This window comes from Ischnura elegans, chromosome 13, assembly GCF_921293095.1.
Source record: "Ischnura elegans chromosome 13, ioIscEleg1.1, whole genome shotgun sequence".
Taxonomy (NCBI): domain Eukaryota; kingdom Metazoa; phylum Arthropoda; class Insecta; order Odonata; family Coenagrionidae; genus Ischnura; species Ischnura elegans.
Window position 1 is genome coordinate 1818397 of NC_060258.1, and position 13277 is coordinate 1831673.

At 36.1% G+C, this 13277-nt stretch overlaps 1 long non-coding RNA gene across 2 annotated transcripts; it reads right to left on the bottom strand.

Annotated features, from left to right (window-relative positions):
* Nucleotides 1-6: 6 nt before the first annotated feature.
* On the bottom strand, nucleotides 7-12598 carry LOC124170279. Of its 2 annotated transcripts, XR_006867411.1 has the most exons (5): nucleotides 12460-12598; nucleotides 12175-12224; nucleotides 11925-12056; nucleotides 6854-7048; nucleotides 4467-4893 (listed from the first exon to the last, which is right to left on the bottom strand). It is a non-coding gene; the product is annotated as an uncharacterized LOC124170279 (long non-coding RNA). The 2 variants fall into 2 exon arrangements; XR_006867412.1 differs by lacking the exons at nucleotides 4467-4893; nucleotides 6854-7048 and adding an exon at nucleotides 7-931.
* Between the last annotated feature and the right edge of the window lie 679 nt (nucleotides 12599-13277).

Sequence of the window (13277 nt, forward strand, 5' to 3'; positions counted from 1 at the left end):
AGTTGCTAATTCACAATCAACATTTTTATTACAACTGAAAGTAACGTTGCACATGAAATGCGTACATTCTCTTCCAGAGTTAGGAGAATAAGTGTGACTGCAATGTAGAAGTAAAGGTATTCCAGTATATGCAGATTGTACAAAATTAACGTTTTAGGAAAACTGATTTGATGGCCCACTGTGGTGCAAGTATAGAGAATATACACTTTCACAATCGAAGACCATGACATGATCACATCAACAACCTAATTTAAATGACATTCTACAAATTAATAAAATTCTTAACTGTATACCTTGAAACTTCTGGGGTAATACTTACTAAAAGTTACTTTGGCAGAAGTCATCAAGTAGTGGACATACATGTTAGTATTGCAACTCAGTTATGAGCAATTTAAGGATAAAAAGATTATTTTGCACAAGCAGAAACAAAGGAGAGATTTATATTTATTTATCACAATCAATCGAAATTTTGTCGGCAAAATTTACCATAGGTTGTTTCACATTTTTCAGTGATTTGGGTAAAATAATTCAAATTCAGGCCACTTTATTTCTTTCAACAACTATTTCACTCATTGCTTTCCTATTCCTGAGGTGAGATTTGTTAGGTAAGATACTTTAACAGTGAAATACACAGGTGGACACCATGGGTTTCACCACTTGATGCTTAGTTGTGTGCAGGGCAGATCCGGACTGCTTTCTTGCCATTACATCCAGTCTCTTCTGTGCCTGGATTAAGATGAATGTCTCATACTTATGTACTTCTGGGTCAACATCCATACATCACTTCACAGCCTTGAGCTGAGCCTCTGGGACTCTTGAGGCATGGCTCTCTTCAGAGTATCCAAATGTTGTTTGGATAGACAGAGGGAAGAGATTTCCAGTTGTCCTAGTTTGCCTCTGCTCTGCCCTATACATATCTTAAGAAATTCATCTGGAACAGTCAAGTAAAGAATACCTACATTAGAAGAATTGGAAAAACAAACTGGATAAACTTAAAAACTGCTGCATAAAATTATATGTATTAGAAATGATGATTAAGATAATAATACCTATTAAGCATATTAGGAAATTTAATACTTTTATAATGTGGGTATACCACAGTTCTAAATAGTTAAGACCCTAGAGGCAATTCCACAGCTGGCACTGATGAGACTACATAACCACTAACCACTTCTAGCCATTGCCTAGAGATGTTACAGCATTTTGCAGCCTCTTATTAATGGGAGCAGTGGGAAGGGAAATGGATGAACAAGAGACTGCTCAGGCTTACTGAGGGTACAGATTATACCAGAGGTTACATAGGTCAAATTCCAATGCAGCGACACCACATCAGTATATACCACATACGTACTAACACAAGTAAATCTGCGGAGCATTTCAACAAACGTGAACTAACTACATATGACCAAAGCCCTGGTACACTAATGCAGCTGCCAAAAAACTATCAACCAAAGTAAATCTCTAAAGCACCATGTTTTGCTGAAGGATATGCATCAAATTTGCAGATAAAAATGGTGACTTGCAAAAAAAGACCATCTAAGAATATGAAGCCATTGATGAGAGAATCATTGCATCTACAAGATGGTTGGTGGAATTACGGCAGCTGCAGGATGGAGAATGAAATGTGCTGACATAGAGATTCAATTTTTATGTACATAGTACCTTACTACCATGCATACATTATTGATGAATTAAAACAGAAAAATATTAAAAGAGACTATCCCCACTTAAGTGAGAGACATTACTATGAATTATCAACCAGTCATGAAAAAACAAATGCATAAAATTCAACAAAAATTTAATTTAAGTAAATGAAAGGACGTAGCACTTTTCCACAAGAATTTTTAATGCGCACAGCGTGTTTCGGCTCACTGAGCCATCATCTGGTACAAGACACCAGATGATGGCTCAGTGAGCCGAAACGCGTTGTGCGCATTAAAAATTCTTGTGGAAAAGTGCTACGACCTTTCATTTACTTAAATATGTCTAACTTCCCCCAATTGAAGCCTGAATCTGTTGAAAAATTTAATTCATTTGATAAAAAATTTTGGTGGGTTACGCATACAACAGGTAAACATATTAGAGTTAAAAATAAGGAGATGAATTTACCACTTGAGGCTTTTGAACATAAGTGCATTATATTTAAAAATCCAATTGAACTGGGTGCATGCCTGCAGATCCCTTCAGTTTCACCAACTGGCAGGATCCCCAACCATGGATGCCCTAATGTCACCATAACTCAAGAACCCTTCTAAAAAGGCTCCATTCCCCTAAAAAATACTTTTCCCGTTAACATTCGCGATAACACAGAAACCAGAAATCAAAGATTGAAGGAGAATCTTCCACCCCTCCACGTGACAACATAGCTCCACATTCCTGTGTAAAAAATTGCTGGAATGGGTAGATAGGCTATACTTGTGTACTCCAACAAACTTCCTTCAAGAGCCCATGCATTGATACATGATGCAATATGCTTCTTATTACAGCACTCACTGGCAGCATGTCATGTAATGATATATTTGCTATGCTAAAATAAAAAAAATATGTTTCTCGCTGCTATGGTTTTTAATTTTTTTATTACATGCATTAAGCACTAGTGATTCATAGTCCTGAACAAAACATTCACCACTCACCATGCAGAACTGCCACGAATTTCAACTAATGGCAAAATGATATCAAATAACTCATACAAGGGATCAGGGTAAGTTGATATGATGTGAATAAATTGTACAATAGCATACTCCAACGAACTTCCTTTTTGGAGCTCATGCATTAATATATCATGCAAGGTGCCCCTCATGAAGGCATATGAATTGCCGCTATTTATCTAAAATAAGTCTATTTTGTATTGATGATCAGTTTGTTAAATATCCGTTCCCAATATAGCACCTATACCAATAAACACATGATCATGTAACACACACATGACTTTAAATGCAAAAACAACCAAGCTTTTCAGTTAACAGAAGAATTAACTCATAACGGATGGGCCCGGCTGTGGAGATGACATGGTGAGTTGTCAATATGGACGTCAAACTTGGCAGTCGACAATTGATTATCAGCAAACAATAAAATATAGTGACTCCGCAGTAAGGAATTGGAACTAGCCTCTCAAGAAGACTGTAGGACAAACAGTTACAGGTACATTAGTCTTTGACATGGAGAATGAAAGTGCAACAACAATACCCGAAGGGAAGCTCAGCTAATCAACACGAACCGCAAAAGAACAGTATTACAATATATTTATTCAAGAATTAAATACTTCTTCCTCTCATGCACCGGCTATTGAAATCGAGAGCAGCTTCATATGCTACAATGGGTTTCAATTAAACTGCTGTCAGAGTGCAAGTTAAATTATAATAGTGACTTCTTCAATATTTTCAATGCCACTTACTCAGTAAAGCCTAAATGTTTTCACTGTCTTTGATAAGGAATCAGCTATGGTGACATTGACCAAAAACGAAACACCGTGGATATGGAAAATGTTTTTAAGAATCGTAATGTACAGTAATATCCATCACATACTGAGTTCAAATAACCACATAAGGAAATGTAAATGCTTAATTGATTGCTCATAACCACAATAACTGACAATTGGCAATGACCACATAAGGAAAAGTAATGCTTAATTAATGATGTGTTATGGAAGGACAATAAAATCATTAAAATGTAAGCTTTCACATTTGGTATGAAAATAATAGTTATGGTGTACAGGTTGCTTACAATTAGTGACGTAATTTTTGAAGCACCCTTACATGGCTGAATAAAGGAATATATTGTATTCCTGAATCAATGTATCAAAATAAAATTAGTCTAAATGCTTTTGATTCCAAATGCAACGAACACATTGATGCCAACATATTTCCTCTAGCTTCAAAGGAAATCAGCAGTTCATTTAATGGGAAAGAAGTTTCGAAAATATTGTGAACAATGCCTTTGCATGTGTTTATGGTACTTCATGTTGCAAAACCCTGTGTAATAACATATATAGTTTAAAAAAATGTAGATTCACTTCCCTCGACTACCAACAGTATATGTTACCACCTATTCCCTGGTTATTCCACATTACCTATCGAGGTTACCAGGCAAATGCTTCCTGATCTTATCCAGAGAATTACACCAACGGAAAAGAAACCCCCTTTTACATGCTTACTATGAAACTATTAAAAACCATGTGTTTTCACTCCTCCGTAAATTATTTATGAGAAAGCCCATACCTTCCTGGTTAAAGTGGATACTGTCTGGCCCCCTGCAGTCTCTGTATCCCATCCAGCTATAAATTACGGAGGTTATGTATGTAAGAACATATGCCCAATAGGTGAAGGTATAGCATATATATAAATATATTAGTATGACCTTTGTGAGCTTACAATTCAAGATACTCCTCCCTCACCCTACAATCCCAAAGAAAAGTTGTGATGAAGTCAATCCTGAAATCCACCAAAGGGATTTGAAATCACCAGAATAGGAAATCACCAGAAAGGGAAATGAAATCACCAGAATGAATATCATGTTTATACATGAACGCAATGACAACTGTAACACAAATGAATTATTGACATAATTATGAATCAAGAGAGTGAAAACATTGTCTTACTCTCCCTTGTGTCCATCAGTTGATGGCTACTAAATGACGCCGATGAATAATGTTTCCCCATTAAGCTGGAGTGGGGATCATGCTTAACAGAACCACCCTCAATGTCAAGCAATGAGTCCTGAGAAGTATCCAATGGAAATTACTCATCAGCTGTTGAAATCTTACGTCCCTCCCCAAGTCATCGGATCCTATTGATAATATAATTGGAGAATAAAAGCATCCAACATCCAGCAAAACTCTCCGCAATTCCGTCATTCTCTGGCCCGATACGCAAAGTCCAACGGCAGCAGGACAACCTATGAGCAAATGAAGCATTTAGTAAAGAAAACAAGTTGCATTAAGGATTCGTTACAAAGAGAAAAAAATCTCCTGCCTCTCTCAAGGCGGTACCCCAGAAGAGACACCCACCACACAAAATGGCTGTCTCTCACCATTATGTGCCCGTAAATCTCGGGTCTATCCATGGAGAATCCAAATCAATCACATGTGGATCACTAGCGATTGACTATGAAAAGGCAAGTGTGGCCACGATAGGCAGGGTGAAGATCAGCCAAACAACTCCCCCTTCCACGCCTCATAAAAAAACACACCAACAATGTACTCGGTTGAAAATCAGGATGACCTCTGTCTCTCATCTCCCGATTGGCATAATTAGCTACTCTTAAGTTGAAACAGGCAACTGGAGAGAAATAAAAATGTTAGCAACCTCTGCATTATTTCCAAAGCCACAAACACATTGATGGCAAAATGCTCAATTTGAATACACCTATGGTGACAATGTAAAATGAACACAGTGAACACATGTCAAATGTTTTAAAAAAAATCAAATAATCCAATTATACACCCATACTCCATATTGAGTGACAAATTGAGGAAATATTTATATCACAGGAAGGAAACATGGAATAGCAAGATGGCAATTCATTGAACACATTGCTAATTTGTAAAACAACAACAAAAGCCATGCAAAACAGAACTATTAGAGTAAGTACATAAATAAGGTTAAGTAACATTGTTTGCAGCAAAGCACCCCTACATAGTTGAAAGTAAACAACAAATTTGTGTGACAAATTCAATGTAACAAAAAGATATCGCTTTCAGTGCATTTAACCTTTTCTCTACTAAAGACGACAATATATGTGTGGATATTTCTTGACCCAGGAGACGAAAGCCGCATATTTTCTTTGGAGGATTTCTTATGCAAATAAATGAACGCCAAATAATTACGTTTCCCAGCTCTCCCCCTTTTACGTAGGGGTTCCTGGGGGGAGCATAAGCCCTCAGATGTGAAGCCATGCCTAACGGTACTCTTTGAGCATTTAGCCATCATATCCTGCCCAGCTTCGTCAATTTGCCATAAGGCTGCATGTCAAGAAAATATTGAGTTTTTCTGAAACCAGTGGCTTCACCTTTCATTCTTTAGACAAATGAATCCTTTACACATATTAAATGCAAAAACAATGACTTTCGACCTGTGATTTAAAGGAGATTTTAGGGTTGCCATTCTGCCTACATACTTAAGTTCACCGTTTTTCCCAGGTTTTCACGGTCTGAATGTCACCAAATTGACAGTCTGTTAACAAGCCAACAATAAAACAATCACCAGCCGTACATCAACTAAAAAATTAACATATGCAACAGATGCTGTGAATGTAAATGCAGCGATGAAAGTGATATCTGTTATGAAATCGCCTATTGTTTGCAAAATTCAGGAAGGCCCAACCCAACTGCGCTCTTTCCACGATACTAAATACCATAGCCACTTTTAATATGCTTATGCCTTTAGGACCTTCTTCCGTCTGGACACTGGAAGTCCTTTTTTAATTCCTGGCTAAGAGATTGCTTTTTGCACACCTTGTTATCACCACACAGTAACCAAATTTCCCTAAACCATTTCAAATTCAAAAGGGAATTGAACATGTAACTTATTTTAACATAATTCTAGGTTATTGTGAGGCGTAAATAATATTTCTATTAAAAACAGTACCTAGCAATGCAATAATTTGATGGTGGACTCATGGGCTAGAGGGTCTAGTACAGTGCCTGGGGCAATAGCCAGGCACTCCATTGAGTTGAGTCCCATTTCAGAGGGAAGCAAGCACAAGAGAAGTTACTCCTTTCAAAATTACACCTCAAAAGAGAGAGATTAAAAATATTCTCATGCTATGCGTAGAATGGAAAACATTTTTCTTTGGCAGAAAGAGTTACGTATGCCATCTTCAACATGGAGTTTGCCTTAATCAATAACTCACTGACCAGAGGATCTTGCTCAACTCCAGCAGCAAGCAGCTGTTTTCCCGTGGCCTTTACTCTCCAATCATAACTATAGCTGGAAGGTGGAGCGTTACTCAAGAAACTGGGGATTTTGAAAACACAGTAGTCCTCAAAGACACTGATTTACTTCAGCTTGTCCAGACAGACGCATCTCGGGAACCCATCTGACTGCACAACCTTCAAATCAAGAGGAGGGAAATCTTTCATACTAATAATAGGTCCAATGAAATCATTTCTTCAAATTCTCCTTCGTCGGAATTGCGATCGTTAAACAATGATGCAAAGTCACGAAAGTCAATCAATAGTCAAAGTATGGCTTGATTAGGGCTGAAGTACGAGAAAAAAATCCTTTAAATCCTCACTCCATGCAATTTCTTTTTATGGGGATTTTTAAAGCAGTTAGTGTATAAAAAAACATTTAACAATGTTGAAGAACAGAAAAGAGAGATAATAAGATGTGCAGAGTTTATTACCCTGCTTTTGCTTGGGGACATTTTACTGGATTATTTGTCAAGTGAATTCAATTATGCCTGTCACGGGAGGGAGGGCACATTGAATAATGGGTACTATATTTATTTTCATTATTATTTATAAGTATGACTTAGACTTTTTCATTAATTTAAACCAAAATTTTAATTTCATTTCAATGCACAGTTAAGTTTGAAATTTGTTTGTTTCAAAAAAGTTTGGCTCAAATCAACCCCCTTCTTAATCACTCATTTAGTAACATTGAAATGGGAATGGCACCACCCTTTAGAACACATTAAAAACCTTTAATTTAGCATGGTGCTTACCACTCCATTGTCTTGGGACATCCTTGAAAACCTTCCGGCTAGCGGGTTAATTCCATGGATATTTTTGTGCAAACCTCAGTGAATGTTGGCCACCTTAAGACCTCAGGAGGTTAACGACTTAACAAAATGGGTCCTATGTGTACCACGCAACTCACTTGGTCACCCTTTGGTTGGTGACATTAGTTTCCTTGATATATCAAATCACGCCTTTATGACCTTTTACTTCCATTATGACCTATGGAGGTCAAAAAATCAACAATACTGATAAATGAACTACAAAACTGTCATAAGCACCCTTTAAAACCTATAGTTTGACACACTGGTTGTCTCGATGGCTTGACGTTTACTTCTAAGACAATTGACCCCGATTGTGGTCTCCTAAGGTCAAAAAATCAACAACACTGATAAATGAACTGCAAAAATGACTTAAGCACCCTTTAAAACCTGTGGTTTGACACGTTGGTTGTCACGATGGCCCAAAATTTACCTCTATGACCTTCGACCTCAGTATTAGCCTTGGAGGTCAAATACTGGATAAGACGAGTATTTAGACAATACCAATGACTTGGGCACCCTTTAAAACCCATGGATCGACACCTTTGATTGTATGCTATTCTTTTGGCCACCCTTATGTCCTTGACTGTGACCTGACTTGGCCAAGTCACAGTGGCCATTGTTTCAGACTTTTCAACACTATAATCCAGCATCGTTTTTCTGGGGAAATGTGAGTCACGTCTGCCATGAGGATGACACTCTACCTTCAAATTAACACTGCAAGTAAATATTGATTTAAATCATAATAAGTACTTTCAGACGATTAAATAATAAACTCAAAGTTATTTTTTCCCTTATATTAGATTCCTTCACTATAAAATGTAATTCCATTTGCTTACCTGTATTGCATTGTATTTGGGCACTGATAACAACCATAATTAAATTGTTTATTCTTTAATGGGATGACCCATTACAGGTTCATTGATGCTATACTTATAACATAAATCCTGGTAATTTTTTCAATAAAAATATTGTCCAACCCATTTTTTCCAATATTCTATGTGGTGTCAGGAGCACCCCACTCGAGTAACCTCGATCGGGAATCTCGCGTGAGTAACGCCGGGTTATTAACGTTATAATGAGCTAAAACTAAAACCAGACAGAACTGTCCGTGATAACTCAAGGAATAGAGAATTCAAGGTATTTGTTTCATTCAATAAAAACATCAAATTTACGGGTTATATTTGCAAAAATTAATAAATTCATGTATTTTGTTGAATGCTGAACATTTTTCACTGCTCTGTCGATCATTGTAAAGGTCCTTTCATAACATTTAATATTATTCATAAAAAACTTTAATGTTCCATTAAATTTTGATCTCTAACTGAATTGCTTTTTCGTAAATTTGATACGTAATACTTTGTTGGAGTCACTTAGCATTATACTTTGCCCTTGGTGGCAAGTGATTCATCAAATACAAGATTTAGTTACTTTTTCTATTGCTATAATCTGTTGAGCCCACAAATACAAACATTTTGCTAAATTTTTCATTCTCGATGATATGAACTTGAAACTATTAAGGCCGGGCTACATGGTACATTGACATGAACAAGTTAATATCTGCTTGCCTGAATGATTTCACAGGGCTTACAATGAAAAAAGAATCAATCACGCTGAAGAAATTTCCACAGAAAATTTTGCAAAATTTTCCAGACAACATTCTGGGTCCAAAATTGACAAATATATCTGAAACCATTGAATTTAATGAGCTTTTTCAAGCACAGTGGGCATAAAGTGGCAGGTAGGCCATCTCTAACAGCAACCTATGAAAGGAATGAAAACATAAAATGTAACCCCTCACTTACTCCGAAGTAGACAAAATCATACAAGGCATCCTCTACAGTTATCTGGCCTGCCACATTTGAAGTGAATATGTTGTAATAATAATCATTTTCTTCACACTAATTCTGCACAGGGGTACCCTCGGAATGGGAAATTCTACTGAAAATGAATGATTACGCCATAAAAAAATACCCTTCGTGCTGTACATTAAAGTGAAAGCAGTTCTTCTCTAAGCTGCGTATTTTTTTTGTAGAATTTCACTTTGAAAATTATACATTAATCTTGCACTCAAAACGACCCATTGCCATGTTGGCTGAGCGTGACATCAGAGGCCAGTAAACAATAGGTTTAAGTGGTGCCAGTAGACTATTTGTCCAAGTTTTAGAAATACCTATGTATCTCTCTTTACAATTAATTTTTTTATACGTCAATTCCATCATCAGTCATGTGAAATATTTATCCTGAATAATTGACAGGTTTAAAGAATGTATGCAAACTGGAAGATGCAGCACCATCTTGACAAATAGCGCTTATTACTTTCTCATCCTCCTCATTCACGGCAATTTCCACAGTATAAGCTTATTGTTGTCACTTAATGTTCTGGTGTCACCTTAGCTTCAACAGTGCAAATGTTCAAATTTATTAACACTTGAACCTAACAACCTGCTGAAACACGGTATGTCTCTCTTCCAGACCTTAAGAATGCTAAGTAAATCGGCATAAAATATGATCTGTTGTATTTCTCCAAAACGTTAACATCACATATTCCACTATTGCGCCAAGTACACATTAAAATCAATGAGTAAATGACAGTAGTTAAATGAGACACAAACCAAGCTTTAGATTATTAGCGAATGAGATTATTGATTTAATTTATGTTACATTTCAATTTTGCGGCTTCACAACTCTGCACAAAGAAATCTTCATTACTGGAGAAGAAATAAGTTGCGATGAACTAATCTACCCTCAGAATGTTCCCAGGATGCGTCTCTACGAAGTCGGAGTCAACCATTGCTCAATACAAACACCGTAAAAACTTTTGAACAATTCACATGCTTTCACACACCCTTCACGTTCTGCATCAGTATCGTCGTAGATGTTTGTTATCGTCGTTACTGTTTTGTTATTCCCACAGAGCGAGTCTGCTTACTCGCATTCTGATATCAAAGGGCATTTTTGTAATAATAGATAATTGTTTAGTTTAGATACCAGACTTCATTTGCACATTGCACCACTAGAGGTTTACATATGCAACAGGCTTACAATCGAAAAATGAGGTATTTCCAACGATGAGTGATACATTATTGAGGTGTATTGCATTATTTTAAACATGGATATTTAAACATTAACTTTTTTCATTCCACATTAATGAAATTTTTGACTCTTTTTCACATTTAAAGACCATTGATGAAATGTGACCAAGTGGAAGCCATGAAGTATCTCTGGGACTCAGTGATTGCTACATGAACTATCACAAATTGCTTCTTCAACAATGTCATTCACCACCAATACTCAGAACTGCCCACGAAGACAGTCATTAACATAAAACTGCAAAATATCGCAAATTATATTAGAAAAGAAGACTTCACCGTTCAAGTAGTTCATTGCAATCTGTACACCAGCAATTATTTTTTTCATGTACTCCAAATTAAATAAACAAAATTCATATGTAAAAAAACATCTCATCAGTAAATAAACTTCAAGAATGGGCGCAAATGTGATTTTAGAAATAACCTAAACTTTGAGTGTAACAAATTTAAAAACAAACAATTTTCCATGTACTCAAAATTAATTATACAAAACTGATCAATGAAATAAAACACATCCCATTCTCTAATCCATGAGTCTGATTACAAAAAAACTTATATGCTGAAATAATAAGCGTTTCCATAAAGAAGACAAAAAAATATATCATGAGAATCAAAATCATCACCTCATATTTTTAACACCTGTTTACACCACACACAAACATATACAAGTTATTGATTGAATGCATGAACGACTTTAGCAGACCAGAATGGAATGTGTACATATGCGTTGACCATATCAGAACAGCTTCTATTTTCTATTCATGCATTAATCACACAAGTTATGTGGTTACACGGTGTATTTTGGCGTTCGTACATTTAGACATAAACCCACACGTGTTAATGTACCGTATAAACAAATACTATGCCCGTCATGGCAAGTGAGTCATCAAATACACGATTAATTACATTTTCAAGTTATTGCTATAATCTGTTGAAACCACAAATACAAACATTTGGCAAAACTTTTATCCTAGCCCACATGAACTTAGAACTATTAAGGCCGGGCCACACGGTAAGGTAACACGAACAAGTTAATATCTGGTTACGTGAATGATTTCACATTATTTGAAAGTTATACGAGGCTTCCAATGAAATAAAATAAGATGCACTCACCCTGAGGTAATTTCTACACGAAAATTTTCAAAGTTCTCCGTCCGATTGATGACAAATATTTAAGAAATCATTGAATTCGATGAGCTTTTTCAAGCACAGTGGGCTGGCAGGCAGGTCATCTCCAACAGCAACCTACGAAATGAATGAAAACATATGCCCAAGAGATTTCACACTTGCTGTGGAAATCATGCTCATACAACGGAATAAAACAATAACTGAGGAGATCAATAAAATGTAAACCCTCACTTACTTGTAAGTCAACAAAATCGCCTAAGGCATCCTTTACAGTTATCTGGCTTCCTGCAATTGAAAAGAATATGTTGTAACAATAATAATTTTTCTTCATGCAACGTCTGCACGGAGTACCCTCAGAATTCCTTTCTGAAGACTCAGATAAATTCCCAGTAGTAATACTCATGTTTTCACAGCAATAACTCATTTTATCTGTAAAACCAGTTCATCCTCAAACAAACCATCCACACAGCACTCAGTGATTTAAAATTCCTAATACATTACGTTCATTTCTATGACTTACGATAACGCAAAAACTTGAGAATAATCCAGGAGAAGGGCTTATAAAGCTCACATTGACAAGGACCTCAAAAATAAATCGCATTTCAACAGAAAAGACATCAAATATTTTCCACGAACTCCATGCTCATTGACGCCTTGCTAATAACTGACCATGATAGCAAGGATTAGCTTACATACCGAACTTCATTTGCATATTGCACCGCGAGAGGACTGCGTATGCAGAAGGCCTAAAATCGAAAAATGAAATTTTTCCAACAATAAGTGATATATATGCTAGGTTATTACATAATTTGAAAATTAAAAATATTTTTAACCTTTCTTAATTCTACATTTCAGAATTTTTAACTCTTTCTCATATTTAAAGACTGTAGATGTAATCTGACCTAGCGGACGCCGAAGTTGGGCTTAAATTTTGTTTCCGGCCAGGTGGTTGAATAACCTTTAACCAAAAATTTTTAAACTACAATTAATCGAAAATGTGATGAATTTTAAATGAAATGGTCCTTCTTTTCTTGAAATGGAAAGAAAATACTCTTCAAACACGGATGTTTGGCCTGCTCTATAGGTGTGCTACTGGCGGATAAAATAGAAATTAGAAAACATCGGTTCTATACAGAGGTTGATTGTATAGTCATATAATAACAAGTGAACGTTGTGGATTAATGTTGGCGTGGATGCTTGTCCAAAGAATTTACAATTGTGTCATAAATTGTTGAAAAATTTTTCAATCCAAGCTATTGAGTCATGATATATCTTTCCGTCGATTCATCAATTGTTGGATTTTGTGTTCCTTTCGTTTAGCATTCTAAAGTATTATAT